This window comes from Cyanistes caeruleus, chromosome 5, assembly GCF_971803275.1.
Source record: "Cyanistes caeruleus chromosome 5, bCyaCae1.hap1.1, whole genome shotgun sequence".
In the NCBI taxonomy this organism is placed as follows: domain Eukaryota; kingdom Metazoa; phylum Chordata; class Aves; order Passeriformes; family Paridae; genus Cyanistes; species Cyanistes caeruleus.
The window spans coordinates 39,033,507-39,054,435 of NC_141705.1; the positions used below are offsets into that span (position 1 = coordinate 39,033,507).

The 20,929-nt window shown below is 37.1% G+C and overlaps 1 long non-coding RNA gene across 1 annotated transcript in view; it reads left to right on the plus strand.

Moving 5' to 3' along the window:
- Positions 1–9,906: 9,906 nt before the first annotated feature.
- Positions 9,907–20,929, plus strand: part of LOC147653057 (uncharacterized) — a 121,442-nt gene continuing 110,419 nt past the window's right edge. Inside the window, exons 1-2 of the long non-coding RNA XR_015287197.1 lie at positions 9,907–10,111; positions 19,089–19,145. This is a non-coding gene — a long non-coding RNA (uncharacterized LOC147653057). The remainder of the gene's footprint in view (positions 10,112–19,088; positions 19,146–20,929) is intronic.

Genomic DNA, 20,929 nt, shown 5'->3' on the forward strand with positions numbered 1-20,929 from the left:
CCTGGTTTATCTGTTACCACTAGCATTTTTAGTAGTAACATCCACACTCCTTTTTTTTTTTTTCCCCTCAGCTGCTCCCTTAGGTATCTGTTACCCTTCCATAGTCTCCACATCTCTATCCTGCCTTCCATACCCATTTTGGTTTTTGCTTCTCTCTCATTCATACTCATAGCCCATTTCCCCATTTCCCATTTCCCATTTTCCTCATACTTTCCAGTTTCTTTTTTACCCCATCTTTCCATGCCTTCCTGGAATAACCAACCCACATTGCCCACTCTATTTCCGGCTGCTCTTTTCTGTTGCTTCTCAGTTTCCTCATTTCCTTTTTCTTCCCAGACTTTTTACTTTCTTCTTCACTCTGATTTTTCATTCTGTTTTTCTGTTTTGCATCCTTATTGCTTGTCTAATTTCTTCATCAAATTTCTGCCGGTTATCTTCCTTTTACCTCCTTTATCAACCCTTTTATTATTTTTATTCCCTGTTGCCTTACTGTTCTCTATGAATAACCACACAGCTTGTTTTCCCCTTTTCCCTGTTAACTTCATTCTTTAGTAGAAAATATCGTTGAAATATAGGGCAGATTTTATCAGCACAGTTATGTTGCAGACCTGGTCCCCTCTGTTAAATAGTAATTTCCATTTCAGTGTATGTAGCTTTTACTACTAATTCCTTTGAAGTGCGAAATCTATTGTTCTGCTAAAATACTGGAGTAATGCATTGTGGGGGGAAAAACCTATCTGTAACGAAATTTTAACTCTCTAAATCAACATCACAATGTCAGATAGGTATGTAAATAATGAGTTATTTATACTACCTGTCACTCTACCTTATCTAGAAAATAATTCAGTAGTTCTTATACACAATTGTGCCTGGTATGTATTTTGATGTGTGATAACTGTAAAACATTATCAGTGTCAGGAACTGTGCATGCTCACATCGTTTTTCACTTTAATGGAGCTGAAAGTGCTGAGAACAAAGCCTCACAACTGATGCAAATCTTGTGATTAACATGAAGTTTGAAGGATGTTGTGCATGAGAGAGTCTGCCCAGCCTTGTTTCAGAGCCTTGTTTCTGTAAGGATCTGAAAATGAGAAGGAAAAAATATCTTCAGTGTTTTGGAATTGATTAGGCCTGTGTCCAACTGATTGCAGGTGTTGTTTGTGCATTAAAACTGAGCATTCAGAGAATGATAAGTATATTGCAGCAGTTTGCTAAATATTTGTTGTAACTACATTTTCCTTTCTTCTATTTAAGAAACCCATCCTTATCTAGACATTCTGACTAATTTTTTGTGTTTGCAGAGACTAAAAGATTCCTGCATTCTTGGAACATATGCTCAAACAGTTTTACCATCTACCCGATTTTCTTCTTTCCCATGTCCATTTGATTATAAAAGTTGTCTAGGAAGCACTAGGAAACCTCTGTTAAACAGGCCGTGGGAAATGATAATATCAACTTTCAAACTGTGACTACATATGCAGGAGGAGATCTTTATGTCTGCCTGCGCAAAGAACACAGGCTATCTTGCCTCATTTTGTCTTTGCACGTGAGATGGGGTAATCAGGAGAGCAGTTTGTGCTGTGGAAGGATGTGCCTGGATGAGTTCCACATCCACTTGCTGGCACAAGCTGCAAAGCCTGCTGCACATTTCCTCCGCTCCACACTAGCTGGATGCAGTCACTTTTCTCCAACCATAAGAAGACTGATGTGAAGAGGTAATGCAACAACATCAGGGCTGCAAATTTCTGCTAAAATTTAACAATAAGCTGAATGTTGAGTGGAATGGCAGAATGGAATTCCCATAAACTGTCATCTGGTGCAGGTCATCACTTCTTGCACTGCCCATTTTAGCTGTCCAATTAGAAATATCCAAATGCCATACAGTTGACATAGAATTGTAAGAATGTTGTGTATCTCAGAGGATGTGTGACATACATACAGAATCTTGGGAATGTCACATATCTCAGGAGATCAGGATGGAGCTGGTCCAAAATGCTCTGAATCCCATGAGGTTTTGTAGATGCATTCCAACATCGAGTTATAGAGGTAAGAACTTTACACTGTAATTATACAGTATTTTAAGCATCCTGATTGGATTTCTTCAGTCACCCCACCTACTGTGCTAAAAGTATAATCAAGCCAAAGAATAGAGCCTGGAAAAAGATAATAGAGATACAAGATATTGAAATGATAATTCTTATGAACATCAAAAATTAATACTACCAACAGGAATTATTGGCTTCAGTAAGACAATTTAATCCATGCTCCTTATTTTGAAGTACACTTCTAAGCCTGTTTGTGGCTTTCACTTACAAAAATTGAAATATTTACAGTGCAAAAATTATTCAACAAAGAATTGGTTTTCTCTTATAATGGGAATGGCACAGAAACTCATGCCACCCTTCTACAGATGTGTGTTAAAATGAAGTTTTCTGATATATGAAGCATTTTTAAGATTTTGAAAACTTGTTGATTTGCCTTCATGCTCTTCCTTAAGAGACTTAAGAATGTCATTTTTGATGAATGAAATTAGTGGTATGGCAGGTTCCCACTATATCAGCTACCTATGGAAGAATCAGAGCAGAGAATTAGAGCAGAGATAAAAGATTTACGGAACGTACTAAAATACATTTGGCTCTTTAGTGTGAGGGTAGCTTGTGAACAAACAAGAGAAGTACAACTACATTTCGATGGAAATGTGCCAAAAAAAAATTCTTTTTAATTAGTATTTTGTTTCCAAAGGTCTAGTCTTGATCCTAGCCTGCCTTCTCTTGAGTAGGTGTGTAATCCTTTGTGCAATCCTGCATGGCCCAACACAGTGAGCAACTTGCAGAGTGCACAGGATTGTTCTTCTTTCCCTTTAATTATCTTGTGTCTTTTTTTTGTCTCCAGTCCAACAAAGCTCCATATGAATACTTCTGTAGAAAACTACTGTAAGTTTGTGTGACATCATTGTAATTTTTACAAGATGGGCTTTTTCAAAAAAATATGTGAGTCAGATCTTTCTCACACCATTTTCACAGTCATGCAGCAAAATTTAACTGTCGCAAAATGTTTCCCTGCTTTCTCTGCTCTGAAATGGAGAACTACATCTTTTTCTCCTTTCATCTGTTGCAAAGATGCAAAATGCCCTGAGGTTCAATGTAGAGATTTAAAACCATAAGGAGTTTCTTATGAGCTCAGAAATGGTTCTTATGTGTGTGAATATATGTATGCATGTGTGTAGGTGCATCCTGTGAGAAATGAACCTGAAGGAAAAAACTTAGCATGGAATTTTCTGAGTTAGCATCTGCTTTGCACAAAAGGACAGCCTTCTGCACCCTTTCTTGTTTTACCCAGATGCCTGTACAAATTCCCATGCTCCCTACAGAACAAGGTCATGATGTTGGTAAGTTCTTTGTCAGTAAAAACTCACCACTTCACATTTTCACCTTCCTTTGCAATACTGCCCTGGTGTTTTTCAAGTGCCTTCTGCTATGCACTAGATAACACACAGCATTAAAGGCAATCATTTTGAACTCAATGACTTCTTCCTACCATTCTGCTCTGCTTGAGATAGGCACCAGAACTGTTTTCATGTTTTTCTGACTTATTGTCAGCTGAAGCTGAAGTTATTATTGGCACCTCAGTAAATGTACAAATGTCACTGCTATATTCTCCTTGAATATACGAAGTACCAAAATCTAGATATCCTGGGAGCACTACTTTTGTTTAAAAAACTACATATTTAAAGTGATGAAGCATTAGGATGGTTGGCTTAAGTAACACTTATTAGGAAATATGTGTGTGAAAAGTCATCTACTGTTTTCTTCATTTATGCAGGATGAACTCTGCTTTTCATGATGAATCATTATGTTGCTTTGCAGTTTTTTCCCCATATCTCACAAGATCCCACGCAAGCTTTAAAAAAACTCACCATGAAAGAAAAAAAAAGCCAATTTAAATAACATACCCAGGGCTTATTTTCCTCTTTCATTTGCTATGAAATCCCAGCAAAAACATTGTGTGAGCAGTTTTCTATAAATCTTATGCTAATTAGCTGTTAAACAAGAGGATGAAATTCCTAAGGATAAGAACATGCAAATACCCTAAACAAACTACTTTTTTTTTCTGAGGGATCTTATGAAGTTCAAGGAAACTTTCTAAGGCTCCAAAGTACTTTGAGACAGAATATCTTCTGAAGTATCCATGCTGCTGCTAGGCAGCAATCATAAATTGTAGAAGGCATAGATTTTCAGTTCTCACACCATTTTTATGTCTGACAGAATAACTCTATCTGTTATATCTTGTTTCTACCCAAGAAGATTTACTGAGGTGAAAAGCATTGTATCCTTACTGAAAGAATACAGAACACATTTACTATATATATATGTCCTGGCTAAAGCAGTTTATATTTTTGCAGGAGGCTTATACAGTGTATTTTGTCCTGACATGAGTGATAAATTTTTTAAAGTTCTCAGGAATAATGAACTGGAAAATGTATTTTCCCCACAAGGCTCTAATATATTTTTAGCAGGTGATTTCAGGATTCTATAAATAATACACATTTTTAGCAGGTATAAAGAGGTTTTGGAGACTGACTGCTAATGGCAAGCTAATCCATGCACCAAAAGAAGAGGTAAAAAAATCCTGCATAATTTTTTCCTAAACTTTTAGTGCTGTCATATTTTGCAGAGGGTCTGGAAACAGTCAGGACCACAATGCCTTAGAATATTACCAGGGGGATGTGCCTTAGATAATCATAATTTTGATGACAGTAATCTGCGCCAACAAGGTAAGTTTCTAGGAAAGAATTGGTTAATCCTTTTGTGCGTTACAATATGTGGTGAATAAAATTATTGTTCACAGCTGCACCTACTCCTGCCCTTTTCCTGTCCCAATAAAGGTGACTAGAACATTTTGGGAGGTAAAAATAACTAGGACTAATTTTTGATTAAAATGTAGAGTATATAGCTTGTGTTGGCATTAAGATGAGATGGTTAATACATTTAAGTGATAAATAAGAACTGTGGCTTTTTTGATTAAACTGTTTTATTTGGAAAAGTGAGAAGAAATATTTCCCCACATTTTGCAACTTCTCCTACTGTCTTTTCAAAGCAATTATACTTCTCTTGTCTAGGAGAAAATCTTCTTGTGTAGCAGCTATTTAGCTTAAACTAAAAAAATTAGAGAAAAGTCATTGACCAAGAAAATTAAGATTTCTTAGCTTTATTACTGTTGTCTTAACTACTAATGTAGATTTGTCACCATCTCTGGAGGTATTTAAAAGTTGTGTAGAGTTGGTGCTTAGGGACAATATAGTGGTGGTCTTGGCAGTGTTGTTCATGGTTGTACTTGAGCTCCAAGGTCTTTTCCGATCTAAATGATCCTATGGTTCTGTAGAACTTATTTCAAAAAATATTTTGTTTGTTTTTCCTCTGATCACATCTGCAAAAATCAGTTGTCGGGCAGCATTTTAATTTTTATGCCTTCTTCAATGATTGCTTGCTCTCATTGCTAAAATACATATTTTGTTATATGAAGCACAGTTTTATAGGAAGTACTTAAAAAAACTAAATGCCAAAATGGTCTTGAAGGGATGACAGTTTTTCAACTAGATAAATGTGCTTTCTGTATTTTTCCATCTACCTCTCTTATGGAAAATGAGAATGTTAAACAGCAGCAAGAAAAATGCCATATGGAATAGCTGCCTTGAAAATTATTCTTGAATAGTTTTGCCCTGATGAGGTATTTCTTCAATACATCAACAAAATGCATTTTATCTGAGGTAGTTGCTTTTCACCAAACGCTGCATTCCAGGAAGTAATCTCTGCTTGGATGCAGCTGAATGATTTGGAGAGTAGGATGTTAGCAGATAGGCTACAGAATTCTCCAGAATTAATTTTTATAAATATGTTTGATAAGAAGCCACCTTTTTGAATTTCAGACACAGTACAAGAAAAAGCATGTAAAAATTTAGATGATTAAATTATTTTTTCATTTTTAGTAAGCTGTACTCTACATGCATTACTCAAGTTATAATGGGATGAAGTCAAAGATAGATATTTACAAGCAAGTTATTGCTTGAAGAATGATGTGAAATATTCCCTGAAAAAAAACCCAACAAACTACCAAGCCTTTTAAATATCTTATAATCAAACATAAATAGATTTTAATACTTTTAGTAAAACTGAGGCTGCATTTCAAATATTTTACTATGTCCCAAAAGAGGCTCTGGCTGACTGAGGTAATTAATACAGGTTTGCTCAAAGCAACATGATGTACTACTGAAGTTTTAATTTAATAATATCTTCATTTTATAGCACAACTGAGAAGCAATAGCCTTTACTTACAATCAATTACTTACAATTAATCTTTTTGTGATCTCTTGTGCTTTTCTTCTTCCATATTCACATTTTTCCCTTTACTGTTCTATTGCCTTTTCCACCAAATTAATGCCAATCCTATCCCAGGCATGACTTTTGTTTCCTGTTCTTCTAGCAACTCCACCTTCCTCTACGCAGCTAGAAATTCCCAAGCAATATCACAACAAGTACTTAAGAGCAGTTAGGATGGTTATGAACTTTCTTGGTTTAGAGGATTAGTTTCCCAAAGAAAGATGCTTGATTCGTCTGTCATAATATAGCAATGAAAAAGTGATATAATATTTTAATCCTTTTTTCCTATTTACTTTTAGATCTAAAATTACTGTTACTGCACACAGTGTGTCTGAGACTTGCCTACTACTAAGGTCACATTACAAGATATGTATCTGTCTGGATGACATTTCCTTTTTTCAGCTATAATTTCCATGCTTGTTGTCCATTAATTCTATACCTAGTTCTTGATTTGGTAGATTTATTATTAGTCTTAATAGGTGATTTAAAATTGTATTGGATTCATTTATTTTATTGAGATGGAGAGTCTATGGTATAGTCAGGAGATGTACAATCCTCTTCTGTTTGACTTTACTGTATTATAATTTTGTTTTCAGTGTTATTAAACTATTTGCCCTTGCACCTTTGACATACCATTGGACACCATAATACTTATGAAAAACTGATGCAAAGTTTTCATTTCAATCCAAATCATAAACCTCAATTAACTTCAGGTTGTAGGCTGTATTTACTGAAAAAAATGCCCCAGTTTTATTTTTTATTATTATTTTCTTTAGTAAATTGACCACTTTCTTTTAGCTTCTCTCACACAGTCCGGTTGAGCTTGTTCTATAGTTACTTTCACTTTTCATGTTCAACCTTCATGGCACACCAGTTTGGTTTTTTTTTGTATTCTTTTTTTTCCATTACAATATATTTCACCATCTGTATGTTGAGATTTTCAGTCTTCATTTAAACAATTTTTTGTTTTTTAAAATTTATACTTTGCAAATGTAAATGTTTAATTGATGATATATTTTTTTTTCACTCTTTACTAGTGCTGATGACCACATACATCTTTTCAATATAATGCAAAGTTCTCTTTACCTACCTTCTTGAAATAAAAAAGATTCTTCCTATATTCCTATATTATATAAATAAAAAATATTCTTCCTATATAGCTTAATGGCAAAACAGGATGTCAATGTAAGAGTAAGGGAACAATACAAATGTTTGTATATTTTCAGGTGTAGTAGGAATGTAAATAAAATAACTGAAGAATGTGTATTTTCTAGATGCATAGTAGGTAGCAAAAAGATTAAAATGATAAAAAATCACTTTTTCTTCTTTAATAACTGTTTGCTTCTTTCCCCCCATAAAAATATATATTGATGATACTTGATGCCATCATGGGAGAGAAAAATCAAATGCTTAAGATCTATAAAATTTGCTCTGTTCTACAAGTACCCTGAAAAGTATTAACACTGTGTACTATTAATACTCTGCATGTTGACATTAGGAATCTTTTGCCTCCCCTAGGTCCAAATAACTTGCAAATAATGTAATGTAATTAGTTAATCACTTGCTGCTGAAATAAAGATAATGGAGGCGCACCTGGGAATTTCTAGTATTAGTGTCTGGGCTTGAATCAGGAGTGTGCTTTTGAAACACATCTCTTCCTCATTCCTCCCTCTTGAGCCTTGGCTCACATGTCACAGCAATCTTGCACCACATGCAGTGAACCTCTTTGGGATAAAATTAAACTGGAAGTTGTGATCTGTGAGCCCATATAATGCACTCCGGCTACAACTGGCCATGCAATTCATTACATGATGTCCAAGATAAAGCAGCTCTGGTGTGCAGAGCACAGAGCTCAGCTCCTCAGCTCCATTGTTCTCTTCCTACTAGCCTGTATTATCAACTAAGGTAGGCAGAGCTGCTGATCCTTTGGAAATCAGAGGGCTTATTTAAAAAAAATCACAAAGGAGACGCTTTATAGGAGACAAAAATACTCACTGTTAACTTCATGGACATATTTCTGCTCTTCCAGAACACTGAAAGCTGTTTTCTAAGGACTGCTGTAGGGCTTTCAGAATCATTTAATTCTGGTCTTGTTTGAAAAAAAATGGAACTTTCCCTATTCAGCTGAACAAAAGTATTGTCAAGTGAAGTACTTAGCTGATATGTGTAGTATTTTCAACATTAGGTTTAACAGGAACTAGTATTTAATTTTATGTTCTTGAAGTAAAAATGCTTTTTCAAACTCTCCAGGTCAGAGAAAGTGTAGGAGTGAGTAGAAGAAGGTAAATGCAGGAAGGGAAACAAAATCTGTAAGTGATATGTTATGTTTAAAACAACCTCTGCATTCTAAAATCTCTGTAGCAACATATTACTTTAAAAATGAAATCTAAGAAACTTTTTAATAATCAAATTAAATTAGTTAATTAAATTAAATTGCATAGTAGTCTAGTTACAAATGGATGCAGACCAGAATCATCCCCTCTGAAAGGTATTTGATGCCTGAATACAAATATTTGTAGTTCTGTATTAACTGAAGTGAGATAAGTACAAAAAAACAGTAAAAACATTATCAGGAAGAGAAAGATTTTTTTTTTTTAATATAAGATATTTTCTAAATTATCAGCTTTATTCTTTTCCAAATGAAAGATTGGCAGCTAGAGAATATTGCCTGAACTTGAAAGAGTACACAGATTACATGTACACACATTTCATGGCCTAGGTAAAATCTTGATTATATTGCTATCTTATCCACTTTATTCACTATGCCTGTATCAGTGGCATGCATGCTGTGAGGAAAAAAAAAATCTCCACAGACTAGAACTGTGACCTGTTACAAGGAATAGATTGTTTTCTGGGTTTTTGATATGAAATATTTTGAGGAAATTCTATAACATTATTGACTGACCTTCTGTAGGACTACTGAAAAATATACTGCAAGATCAAAACAACTTAATTTTTATATTGATTGAAGCTTTTAATTCTTCAGAATAATTTGTCCTTTTATAGTGAGTTGCGCTTTTCTTCTTGTCAGGGGTTTCATAGGTTTACTAGTAATGGTTGAAAAAAGCGTACAAAAAACCCTCGTAAAGTTGCAGCAATTATTTACAACATAAAATCTTCAGTGACTATTTACAAAGCCTTCAGTTGTTCAAATGTACACATAGTGTATTATTTATTATTTCTTGTTGTTTCTATTGTTGCTCCTCTGAGTGATCAACCATCCTCCTTACTACCACTTATCAAGGATCACTTCATTTTTACAACCTTCTAGATCATGAAAAGCAGGTTTTTAACTTCCAGGATAACGCACAGCACAGTGAAGGCCTCCCACAGATATTATGGGGCAGAGGTGAGGTGGACAGCATGCCCATGGAGCTGCCCTGGCAGGGGGCAGCTGCCAGGGGACATGGGGCTCTTTGTGGGATCTTTGTGGAAAGGAGAGGCTGACGGGCACAGCTGGAGGGTCCCTGAGAGCCTGGGGGTGTGTGGAGGGAGGCTGGAGGCCTGGGGCTCCCGGTGGAGCAGAGGCAGCTGCCTGTCTGCGCACAGGCCTGTGGCTGCAGGCCGGGCTCGGTGAAAGCCAAGGTGCAGCGTGCAGGGAGGGCAGGTCCATGGCTGCCCGGCTCAGAACCATGCACCAACACAAGGAGCCCTCACTCCTGGCTATGGGGCTGGGACTTGGACCTGGAGGGGTCCTGTGGTCCTCTGCAGACCTGACCCTGTCATCCTCAGAGGTATTTTTCTGGCCAGAGGCTCACACTCTGGGCTCCAAACAGAGTCTGCAAAGCTTTGTGGGACCCTCAGACTGTTCATTCTCCCCTGTGTCCATGTGGGCACCAGTGATAGTGCCTGGGGAGAACTCAAGCTTACCAAGAGTGACTGTAAAGGTCTGGGGAGCACAGAGAGGTTGAGGGAAATCTGTTTTGTTCAACCTGCAGAAGAGGAGGCTTTGGGGAGAGGAATAACACCTAATAGCAATTGCCTGGTTCCCACAAGGAGGCCATCAAGATGGAGCCAGGCCTTTCACAAGGGGCAAGGTGGGAGGATGTGAGATAAGAGTGTAAATTGAAATGCAAGACTCAGGTGGAATAGATAGAAAACTTTTCCCCTCACGGTGAGAATTCAAACACTGGAATCGGTTGCCCACAGAGGTTGTGCCATCTCTGCTCTCAGAAGCTTTCAAGACCTAAAAGCGTAAAGAAAGCCCTGAGCAAAGTTGCCTGACCATGTAGCTCACCCATTCTGAGCACAAGGCTGGACTAGAGAGGTCCTGAGGTCCCTTCCAACCTGCAAACCTAGGATTGAATCATGATCTTATGCACTGTGTAGGAGTAAAAGCTAAAATAAAATCTCTGAAATGCAACAGGATAGAGATGATCTGGCATGCCAAGTGCTGTTAGCTTTATCTGTCATGTGTTGTCATATCACAATGAGCCATAACATAATATGACTAAAGCAATCAAAAGGTACCTACTATTCACCTCACAAGGTGATAGATTTGAAGGAAAGTATGAAACCTGACTGGTTTTCTGCAAAGTGAAAAGCATCTTTAAAAATCATCATCTATTCTAAACACTTGAAAAACAGAATTACTGTAATAAAGTGAAACTCCTGTAAGCCTTTGTATTTTCTGCAGGATTTAAGTTGCAGCTCTCCCCAGTGTAACGTGTTTTCAGTGCTGCTTTAGGTACCGTGGACCTTCTGTCACCTAAATTTCTGCTCAGCTATTGAGGATGTGTTCAGCTGAACATTTTGTTCTGGCAGGAAAAAAGAGACACTTCTCACAAAGTGAAAGGTTTCTCCTAACTCTGTGAGCAAAGCATTACATGGGTTAATATTTGAGGTCCTGCTGGGTAAAAAGCCCCACACAATTTCATTGGTTTCATAGGAATAGTTTGCTTTCAATATTCCTGTTGAATCAACCTTGTTCTGTCACCAGGGCTGCAAATAGTAGACCCAGTACACCACCTGAAAATTACCATTAATGTGTATTACTGTTTTTTTCTTTCCTTGCAGTAATTAAATGAAAAGAAGATGAGTTCAGGTTCCACATTGTTTAATTTTGCTTTGTTTGGGGAATCAAAATCCTGAGCAACCTGGTAGAGTCTATGTGTCACTGTTTGGATCTGTGAGGACCAGTTTAGCACCAAGGCATGGAATTTTGACATATAGATGATTTCAGCTTACCTATAGATAGACCAGAGTGCACATACCCACCAAAATTATAAATTCAACAGCTGAAAAACAGCTGGCCAGTTAAACTGTACGCTCACAGCATGCCCACACTCTTCATTAAGTGAATGGGAGAGATTTTGGCATTTAAAAGATGTAAAGATCTTCTGTGCCTGTCCCTCATGGGCAATGGAAATTGAATTTTTGTGCATTCTTGAATGAGTAAAAGGATATTCAAAATATTACATGGTCTTGGGTGTTTCTAGATGGTAGAATGAACTAACTGAAGTTGCCATGAGTTACAATAACATGGAACTTAACCCAGTAAATTTTACTTCTTTTTGTGATCGTGGATGCATGGATGGATGGATGGATGGATGGATGGATCACTTGCATATTATGACTTAGTCCACAATGTTTGGTAAAACAATTAGTGTATGCATTAATTTTCTTGTATGTATGGGTAGCAGATAGTATAAGAGAGTCCTGGAAGTTTTCAAAGCTACTTGTGCTCAGAATTTTATTCATTCTTTGCTGATTTCACTAGACGTATTTTAAACACCCAAAACTGGAACTTGTAGCAATTTAACCTCCTCTGATTTCTAAGTCTATAGGGAGCACGTTACTCAGAAATTCAGACTGGACTTAGCAAGAGCACGCCATACATAGTGTATGTATGATGTGTGTGTTGGGATATGGATGTTTTTCTTATTTATTAGAATTCCAGCAGTCTCATGCAATTCTTTGACAATCCCAGAGCACCACTCACCCTTTCACAAAACCACATAGATACAAAACACTGTCAATAGTTGTTTAGTGTAATCAACAGAAACACTAATGCTTCCTTCTTTCCTAGATACCTGTAACATGCTAGGAAGACCATCTATTTTTGTGACTTGAGTGACTAAAAGGATTGGCTAATTAATCAAATGTAAGGTGACCAAGGACTCCACTTTAATGTTTCTCCTTTAGTTAGACATGCATTCATTTTTCAAAGAGTGGTTACGAAACAATATGTTCTTATTGATTTAGAAGACTTTATTTTAATATTTATACACATATGCTGGCAGGTTCACAGAATATTTATAAGAGAGATAACTTGGCATTTGTTTTGCATTTTACTCAGCTGAAGAAGTTACTTAGAGAATTGCTTGAAACTTTTTTTGTTAGCCTCCACAGGACTTCAAGTGCTGGGTTAAAAAAATTTTCCTAATGCTGGGCATGTGATAGAAAATTTCAGAGATAGCATGGCTGATGACATATGCATATAACACATTCCTATGGCAGATACAATTACTCAGGCACAGGTGTAGTTGCTTTTGCCAGTACTTGACAAAGCAATCAGAAGATGTACTGGCAAAGGATTTGGCACCCAGAATGTAAATGCCAATGCTTTGTGGATTATTGTCTAGCACTTGGGGTTTATGGCATGTTATGGGATGGCAGCAGAGTAGTCAAGGAAATAAGATGACCCAGGAACTAGCCACCCACCATGGTAATTTTTTAACTCTCATTTATTTATCTCTTTATTGTTAAATTCTCTCAAAAGTGAATCCCAAGAAAGCACCTTGCAAACAACTGGTTATGTTTTGGTTGAAATGAAATCAGAAATTCAGGATGCTGTTAAGCCACGCAAGAGTTTTATTTAGTGAGCGGCTCCACCTGTGGTAAAATGGTGTTTCTAATGGACAATCCTATGCTCCTGAACAGGTGGAAAATCAGAATGTGTTGCAGCTTGTGGCTAAAAGACTATGCCACATTATGGGAGCTTCTGCTGAAGTCCCTTGTCCATTTAGAGCAGTAGCTCTGTCCTGTGACAACTGGTGAATGGGTCATGACTATGCTCTGAAACCTAAAACCCATGTTAGGCCTCAGTCGGTGGCCAACCTGTTGGGAACAAGGCAAAAATGGTTGTCCTACAGTTTGTGCCCTCCACTGTGATCCACAGAAATAGGAATCTTAAAAATGTGCAAGGCTATAGGGATATAAGGCAGCAAATCTCCCCTAGGGTGCATAATCAATTTTTTCTCTCATCCCTGTTCTTTCTTTCACTACTGACCAGAACAGAATGCTTTAAAATCACTTTTAAATCACTCTGTCAATCCTGGAAAATACTGGAGTTGGTCTGTCAGTGTTAACATTGAGTGGGAAAGTGTTTGATGCTTGCAATGTCATGAACACTAGATTTAAAAAAAATATATAATCAGGAAAAATTTTTCCAAAATAGTGTATTCACATTAGTGAACATAAAGTATTCTGATTAAAGCCAGTTTAGAACAACACTGAAGAAATACTTTCAAAGAGCCCTGAAAACATTGAATATGCTGTTGTTATGACACTGGAAAGGAAAATTTAAGTCTCCCAAATCCCCACATTTTTGCTCATAAAACTTTCTGAATACATGCAAATCTTGATACAGAGCTACATGATTATTAACAACTTGAAGAAAACTGAAGGCCATTGTTAAAGTTGGTATTTGGACAGCATTAGGGGAGGAGAATTTTGCATATTCTTGAGGCAGGATATGAGGTTCATTCAGTAAATGTTGTAATTATTATGAAAGAGATTATGAGATTTTAATCACTAAAATTCCTGAACAAAGTAGCTGGAAACTGTGAAGGGTCATTCAGGAGGACAAGAATACTGTGGGACATTTGTAGGCCATTGTTCAAAATATTTTCTGTAACACTAAAAACATGATGTTTCTCAACTCTTCCACTCCTAATGCCTGTAGTTCATGAAAGCACCATATTAATTAACTATTTTAATTTCTTGTTTATTTGTGTTCCCTTTTTAGTCCTTGTAAATTGTAAGATTTGCTTCACCTGAAAGTTACATCGCTTCTTGATGATTCCATGTGATAGAAAGAAATGAGGCTAAAGTCTCAATTTAACTGCAAAAGTCTTTGCAAAAGAACCTGTCAGAAAGACATCTTTGTATTCTTTTCCCTTACAAAATACAAACAGAAAATATCTGTGGGCGTTTAATTGGAGGATTTCTCAGGATTTACTTTTTAGTTAAAAGCAGAGCAAGGACCTCAAAGGGAGCAAATAACTGCTTGAATGCCTACACAGGGATTACCAGAGTTGAGGTATTCTAAATAAACATCTTAAGAATAAATTTCCCATTTTTCAGATAAGCGTGGTTATCATATTGTCTAGTTTGCTTTTTTCCTAATGAAGGAGTTTTGGAAGGACACTCTTAATTTGGTGTGGAACAAATTGTAAATCAACTCAGTGGAACTTAAGAAAAGAGTTCTGTACTTCCCCTGTAACTCTTCAATGAAAAATACCCAGTGCCAGAGCTGCCCCGGGGAAACCTGGCTGCCTTTCAGTGCACCTTGACTCAGATGTTTCCAGAACTGTCGCAGTCTGCCAACTGCAGGATCATATCCAGGGAAGCTACAGTTACTGAGAACCAGTATGGGACAAGAACGAGATGGGCTTCTATTCATAAAATGATTCATTCAGTATGGGCATAAACTCATTCAGAGACAAAGAGCTCTGAACAAAAGCAGGGTGATGCGTTTTGAAGGACAGAAGCCTTGAGAGTCTCCACCTTTGAGGGTGGAGTTTAGGGTTAGGACCACTAGGAAAACAGTAAGGGAGAAACCCCTAGGGACTCAAGCCCAATCAGAATTCCTGGGCTGCCCTTCACAAGGGGTTTGGGGTGGGACAACTTCATCCAGGGCTCACACGCCCATCCCCCAAAGCAGGGGTTCAACATTCACTAGCTTGGCCTACAGCCATGCGTTAACAATGCTTATCTGAAACTAAATCTTTGCCTTCCTGAGGCACCTCACAACACAGAACTCTTCTTTTTCCCTTCAGCCCACACTTGAGATGATGGGAGTCCCCTCCATCCATGTTCCCTGTGTTGTTACTGGGGAGGGCTGGGCTGATGAAAGCTGTTCTCTGGCTAATGGCAATCAGCCCAGCCAGTGGCTGCAATCTCAGGGCTCATGCAGTGCCTCCCCAGAAGGCTGTGCCATGCCCTGACAGCAAGTGCCCAAATTTCATTCTTTTGTAGTTGAAGAACTGAAGTACTCAATTCAGCAACTGAACTTTATGAAATTTTTAGGAAACTAGACTTGGTGGGACCTTGGACCTGATGAAATTTGAATGTGACTGGTCAGTGGATTTAACAGGTTTGTGGATTTTTATGAAAAACATTTCTGGGATGTTTCTAAGTAAAATCTTTGGGATCAAGTAAGATGTCTTTGCCAATGAAGATGAGTAGGGTATTGGAGCATCTCTCTTTCCAGGAAAGGCTGAGGGAGCTGGACCTATTCAGCCTCAAGAGCAGACAACTGAGAGGGGCCCTCATCAGTGTCTGTCAGTATCTGAAGGAAGGGTGCTACGAGGATGTTTCCAGGCTCTGCCAGTGATGCAGAGCAACAGGACAAGAGGCAACAGGCAGGAACTGATGCACAGGAGGTTCCACCTAAACATGAGGAAGAACTTCCTTACTAACAGAGCACTGGAACAGGTTGCCCAGAGAGGCTGTGGAGTCTCCCTCACTGGAGATACTCAAGAACTGTCTGGACACAATCCTGTGTCGTGTGCTCTGGGATGATCCTGCTTGAGCAGGGAGGCTGGACCAGACCAAACCACTGTGGTCCCTTCCAACCCAACCCATTCTGTGATTCCATGATCCTGCCTCCTGTTTATGCTAGCAATAAATGTGAAATGGTTATAGCTGAAGAACTGATAGAGCAGGCATGGTTCTTCACACACGTGTGCACTAATGTTCAGTTTTTGGGGGAAGCTTGCTGTGTTGGGAGGAGGAAAGAGGAAATAGTGTTTTCCAATGTGTAGGTTTGTAGCATCTGAAAAGCAATAGTTTATTGTAATGGGCAATTCAATGGACCTTCTCTGGAGCAGTAGCCATGGCAACCTCTTTGCAATGGACCAGTAGCTCTAAAACCATGAGAGCTGAATGAATTTAGACAGGACATTTGTATGCATTTGCTAAATACAAGAAGATTTCCCTCCTTGTTTCAAATTAAGTTCCTAGTATTAGTATTTAAACACAGTCAATCATATAAATATAAGGACATTGTGTATTTTTAATCTTATAAATCTAGCTCTAACACTCTTTTCCCAGCAATGTATATTCTGGTATTTGTTAAGTCAGACTGTTATTAACTGAATCTGCATTCAATCTGTCAAGCAATTGGAAAAGGAATCCAACTTATCATTTTCTCAACCCACTTCTCTGTGCATGACTCCTTGTGAAACTGTCTCAGGATGTCACTTACTGGTAGTCACAATCCAGTATTGTCCACAACTTCTCTAATGTGAAGCTCTTACTCGTCCTTATGATCCCCTGCCATACAGAAAGAAAATTACATTAGTGTTGATGCATGCAACTAACCTGCATAAAATCTGCCTTATTCCTGATTACTAGAGCTGTCATTAAAAAAGGAGTCCTGAAGTGAATAAACAGAAGGTAGTGTTATTTTTCCTGCTATTGTAAATGTAGTGTGGACAAGAGACCAGAAATTTTCTCAATATACTAGTTTAGAAAATACATTTATTTTACCTTATCTTTCTGGTATTTTCTGTATTGTGCAGGAGGTAATCAGCAAAAACATCTCTGTGTTTTATTTAATACTGACAATTACCATTGAAAAAAAAAAAAAATTGGAGTCTATTGAAAACCTTCCCATTTCACACCAAAGACAATCCTTGAGGCAGGTTTGTATTTTTATGCGACATTTTTCATCTTTTTTTCTTCTAGGAACAGAGAATTTTCAATACACAACAATCTTTATCATCAAAAATAATTTACATTTTATATTTAATTACTTTATTGCTTAAAAAATAAAACCCCAAATCAAATATTTATGCTTAATCTGCCTGAAAATTTTGTTTGTTCCCTATTATGAACTAGAGAGCAACCAATTTTTGAAATTCTTATTTTCTGTTTCATTTTTATTTTCGTAATACTCTTCAATGGTTTCTACTGTAATGAAGAAATGGAAAACAATTGAAAATATTTAATGGTGGAAACCCCTTTTATTTACAGGTAAAAAATGGAACTTTCAGAATTCTTCATCTTGCATCTGAAGTAAATATATAACAAAAATTTTAGTTTCAGATCTTTTTTCTATTCTTATACAATATCTATTTATGTTTTTATTTTACTTCCATAGAAATTTAGTTGTTTTGCCTTCAGAAAGGTGCATTCCCCACTCATGCATTCAAGTGATAGCTGCATGGAGTGGCTGACTTGGAAATGTAAGATCTCAGTTGTCAGCAGAAATAAAAGGTCACCTTTCGTTTAGTGAAGCAGATTTTTGAGGGCTAAAGATGTCTGTGCTGGATATCAGGCTGTGTTTCCTTGTTTGTTAGAGCTTATGTAATGTGAAATCACTTGCTTTGACTGTTCCTTACATGGTCTGTGTGACAGTGACGTTGATTGGAAAACCTTCCAGGATATATAGGAGAGGAAAATGGGCATGCAGAAAGCTTCTGCTGATTGTGCTCTGTTAAAAATAAAACAGCTCAAAAAAAAAAAAAAAAAAAAAGAGAAAAGCAAACTTGAAGCTGGATTCTAAGTCATAAACCAACTAATCTGTTTATGTGTGCTCATATGCATACCAAGTAGGGATACCAAGTTCTCCTTGAATCTGAAAAACACCTTGAATTGGCATGCAAAGCAAGATGACAACTAATTCTTTTAGCTACTATTTGTCTTATAATAGCACAGAAGACTCCCACATAGGAGTTACTGACAGATGATACAATGGAATTTCTACCCATGTTTTTTGTGGACTAAGTACCAACCTATGGGATAGTTCCATAGGTCCTGAATTAGAAATTTAGCATAGAAATCTTTGTGCTGTAGAAAAAGCTCATGCATGCAGGGTCTGTGGCTGTGTATGTGATAAAAGTCGAATCCATCTTCCACATGTCACACCTGCATATCAGGGCCTGACAGGATTGTCCTACAGGACCACCAACATTGCATGTTTTAATTATTTGCTTCAAATTTGGGATTGTAACAGCTCCTGTGACCACAGTAGCTATAATTATGCTGTTTTTATTTTGAATTTTGATGCAGGAAGCTTCAATGTACTTTAGTGTGTATTGTGGTAATGCAAGTCACATTTTCTTAGCATCAAAATTATTTACGGATTCCTTTTTGACCTAACCTGGTTTTGGTTTTTATTGCATGCGAATGAAACATTTTGATTTGATATAAAGCATGGTAATACATTGGAAAGGCAATGCTGAATAAACTATTTTACACAGAGTTAAACCCCAGCAGGTTTAAAGCTTTTGTCACTTTGGTTTTGATAAAAAATAATTATGTATGTCTTCCTTGATTTTTCTGTCACAATGAAGAACTTAGATCTTGAATTTGCTAGCTAGACCCTTTAGTCAGACTGTGTCAAGGATTTTATTTACCACTGTGATGGAAAACTCTTTCTTTTCTGCCTTAGGGCTTCTATGCATAATTTTGACAACTTGCTCTTTATCAAACAAATTGTGTCAATCTTTAAAACTGTTGTTTTCCTTATTTACTTGCAAGGTTTGAATATCCAGCTCCAAGAGGAAAGGAAAAGCTACCTGAAAGAAAAATGTCAAGGTAATTTAAAACCAAAGGGAGGAGGTTTATATATTTCAGGTCTTTACAAGCTTTGCTCTGCACCCCTGTTTTGCTTTTCAGTTACAGCCCTTTGTGTTTCCTTTGGGCTGTGCTGGTGCAATATTCTCAGCGCTCTGCCTTGTGTTTCACTTGCTTCCACCAAAGCAAGAGGAAATCATTATTGTGTTCCATATGCATATAATCTCAAATCCATCAGATAAACTCCTTATTTAGTGGGTTTTCTCACAGGTCTCCTTGCTCAGGACTCCTTGACTGCCTCATTATGAAGTTTCCAGTGAAGCTAAGAGTAATACTTTGGATCTTAAAAAATCTCACTTGGTCTGAAACCCCATGCACAATGGTATGGCCAGTTGTGTAGTTAATAAGTAACTGTCTGAGTATTTTGTGGTGATAACTGAGGGAAAAAAGTGTATAATGGTTCTTAAGTTGAGATGTTTGTGAAAACATTGATTTATGCACTGACCTTCCATGGATTTTCTTGGAAAATTTCCTTTTGAAGTAATGATGTGTTCCTGAATCAGGGTGGCTTCTGTTCCGAAATAGTGCAAGATTTGGCAGCCTCCAGCACTGATGATATGTTGATTTATCTGTAAAAAAGATAGCTTGGCTACCTCAAGTGTTCTCACAAATGAACCATGGCTTGCGTGAGTTAATTTACTGTATATTTCAGAGCACAAGCATTACATTGTAAATTTGCTTGTGTGGAGACCTAATCTGCCATAGACTAACTGCCTCTGATGCCCAGACTTGTGGTTTAGGTATGCTCCTTACAAGTCCTTGACCTTCAAGCTGTACTTCAAAAGCAACTTAAGGGGGAGGCATTTGTGGGAGGCCAAAGTGCAGAAGAAGTTTTCTTTGAGGAAGCAGTTGGGCGCTTTTATTATTGCATCCTTTTGGTAGTGCTCCTGTCTTATGAAAGGTCTGAAATAACATTGCATGGTGATTGGATTTGGTTTTGGAGCTAAGAATCGATTTCAACAGATGTCAGATCACTCTTGGATTTTAAAAAGTTGTATTAAAACATAAATAAAACTGAGATCAGTATAAGGGAGAGCCAACAGTTAAATGGTAATAACAACTTTTCTTCGTTTATTGGAGTAACTCTAAAAAGCATAAAATAAATTTTATAAACATCCAGTAACATCAAAGATCATTCTGTATGTGCATGGTGATACAGTACTTGTCTTAAAAATGCATTAACCAAAGGAACTAATTTCAGAAGGCAGCATTAGAAGTAGTGCAACTATTTTTCCCTTTGCCAGATAGCAATGTACAGAAACTTAAGAGACTGACTCAAAGGCAAATACTTGAAGATAGTGATACTGATAATGAAACTTTTTAAAATCTGTATTTAAAATTGCCACTTTCTCTTAGGCATGTACCCATCAAATTCTAAGCCTATTGAGGAATATATTATAAACCAATAAAAACGTGTAATTCTCTTTCCTTTTTGCAGTTTCTCCCAAAAAACTAAACTTTTTTATGAAGACTAAATATATAACTAATATATATAATTCATAACAACTAAGACAACTACAATATTATATATATTATAACTAATAAAACCCAAACATTTTTCTGTTGAAGAAGGGATGGGATAGAAAAAGAAGGCATCAGTGGTATTAGGTGCAGTCTTAGAAAAACTTATTTTAACTGCCTTTAAAGTAGCATTGAATTAGACCCCATACCTTGATGTTGATACCATGACACAAAAGATATACCATGACACAAAAGATCCTTGTATCATAAGAGTGATATCAGAA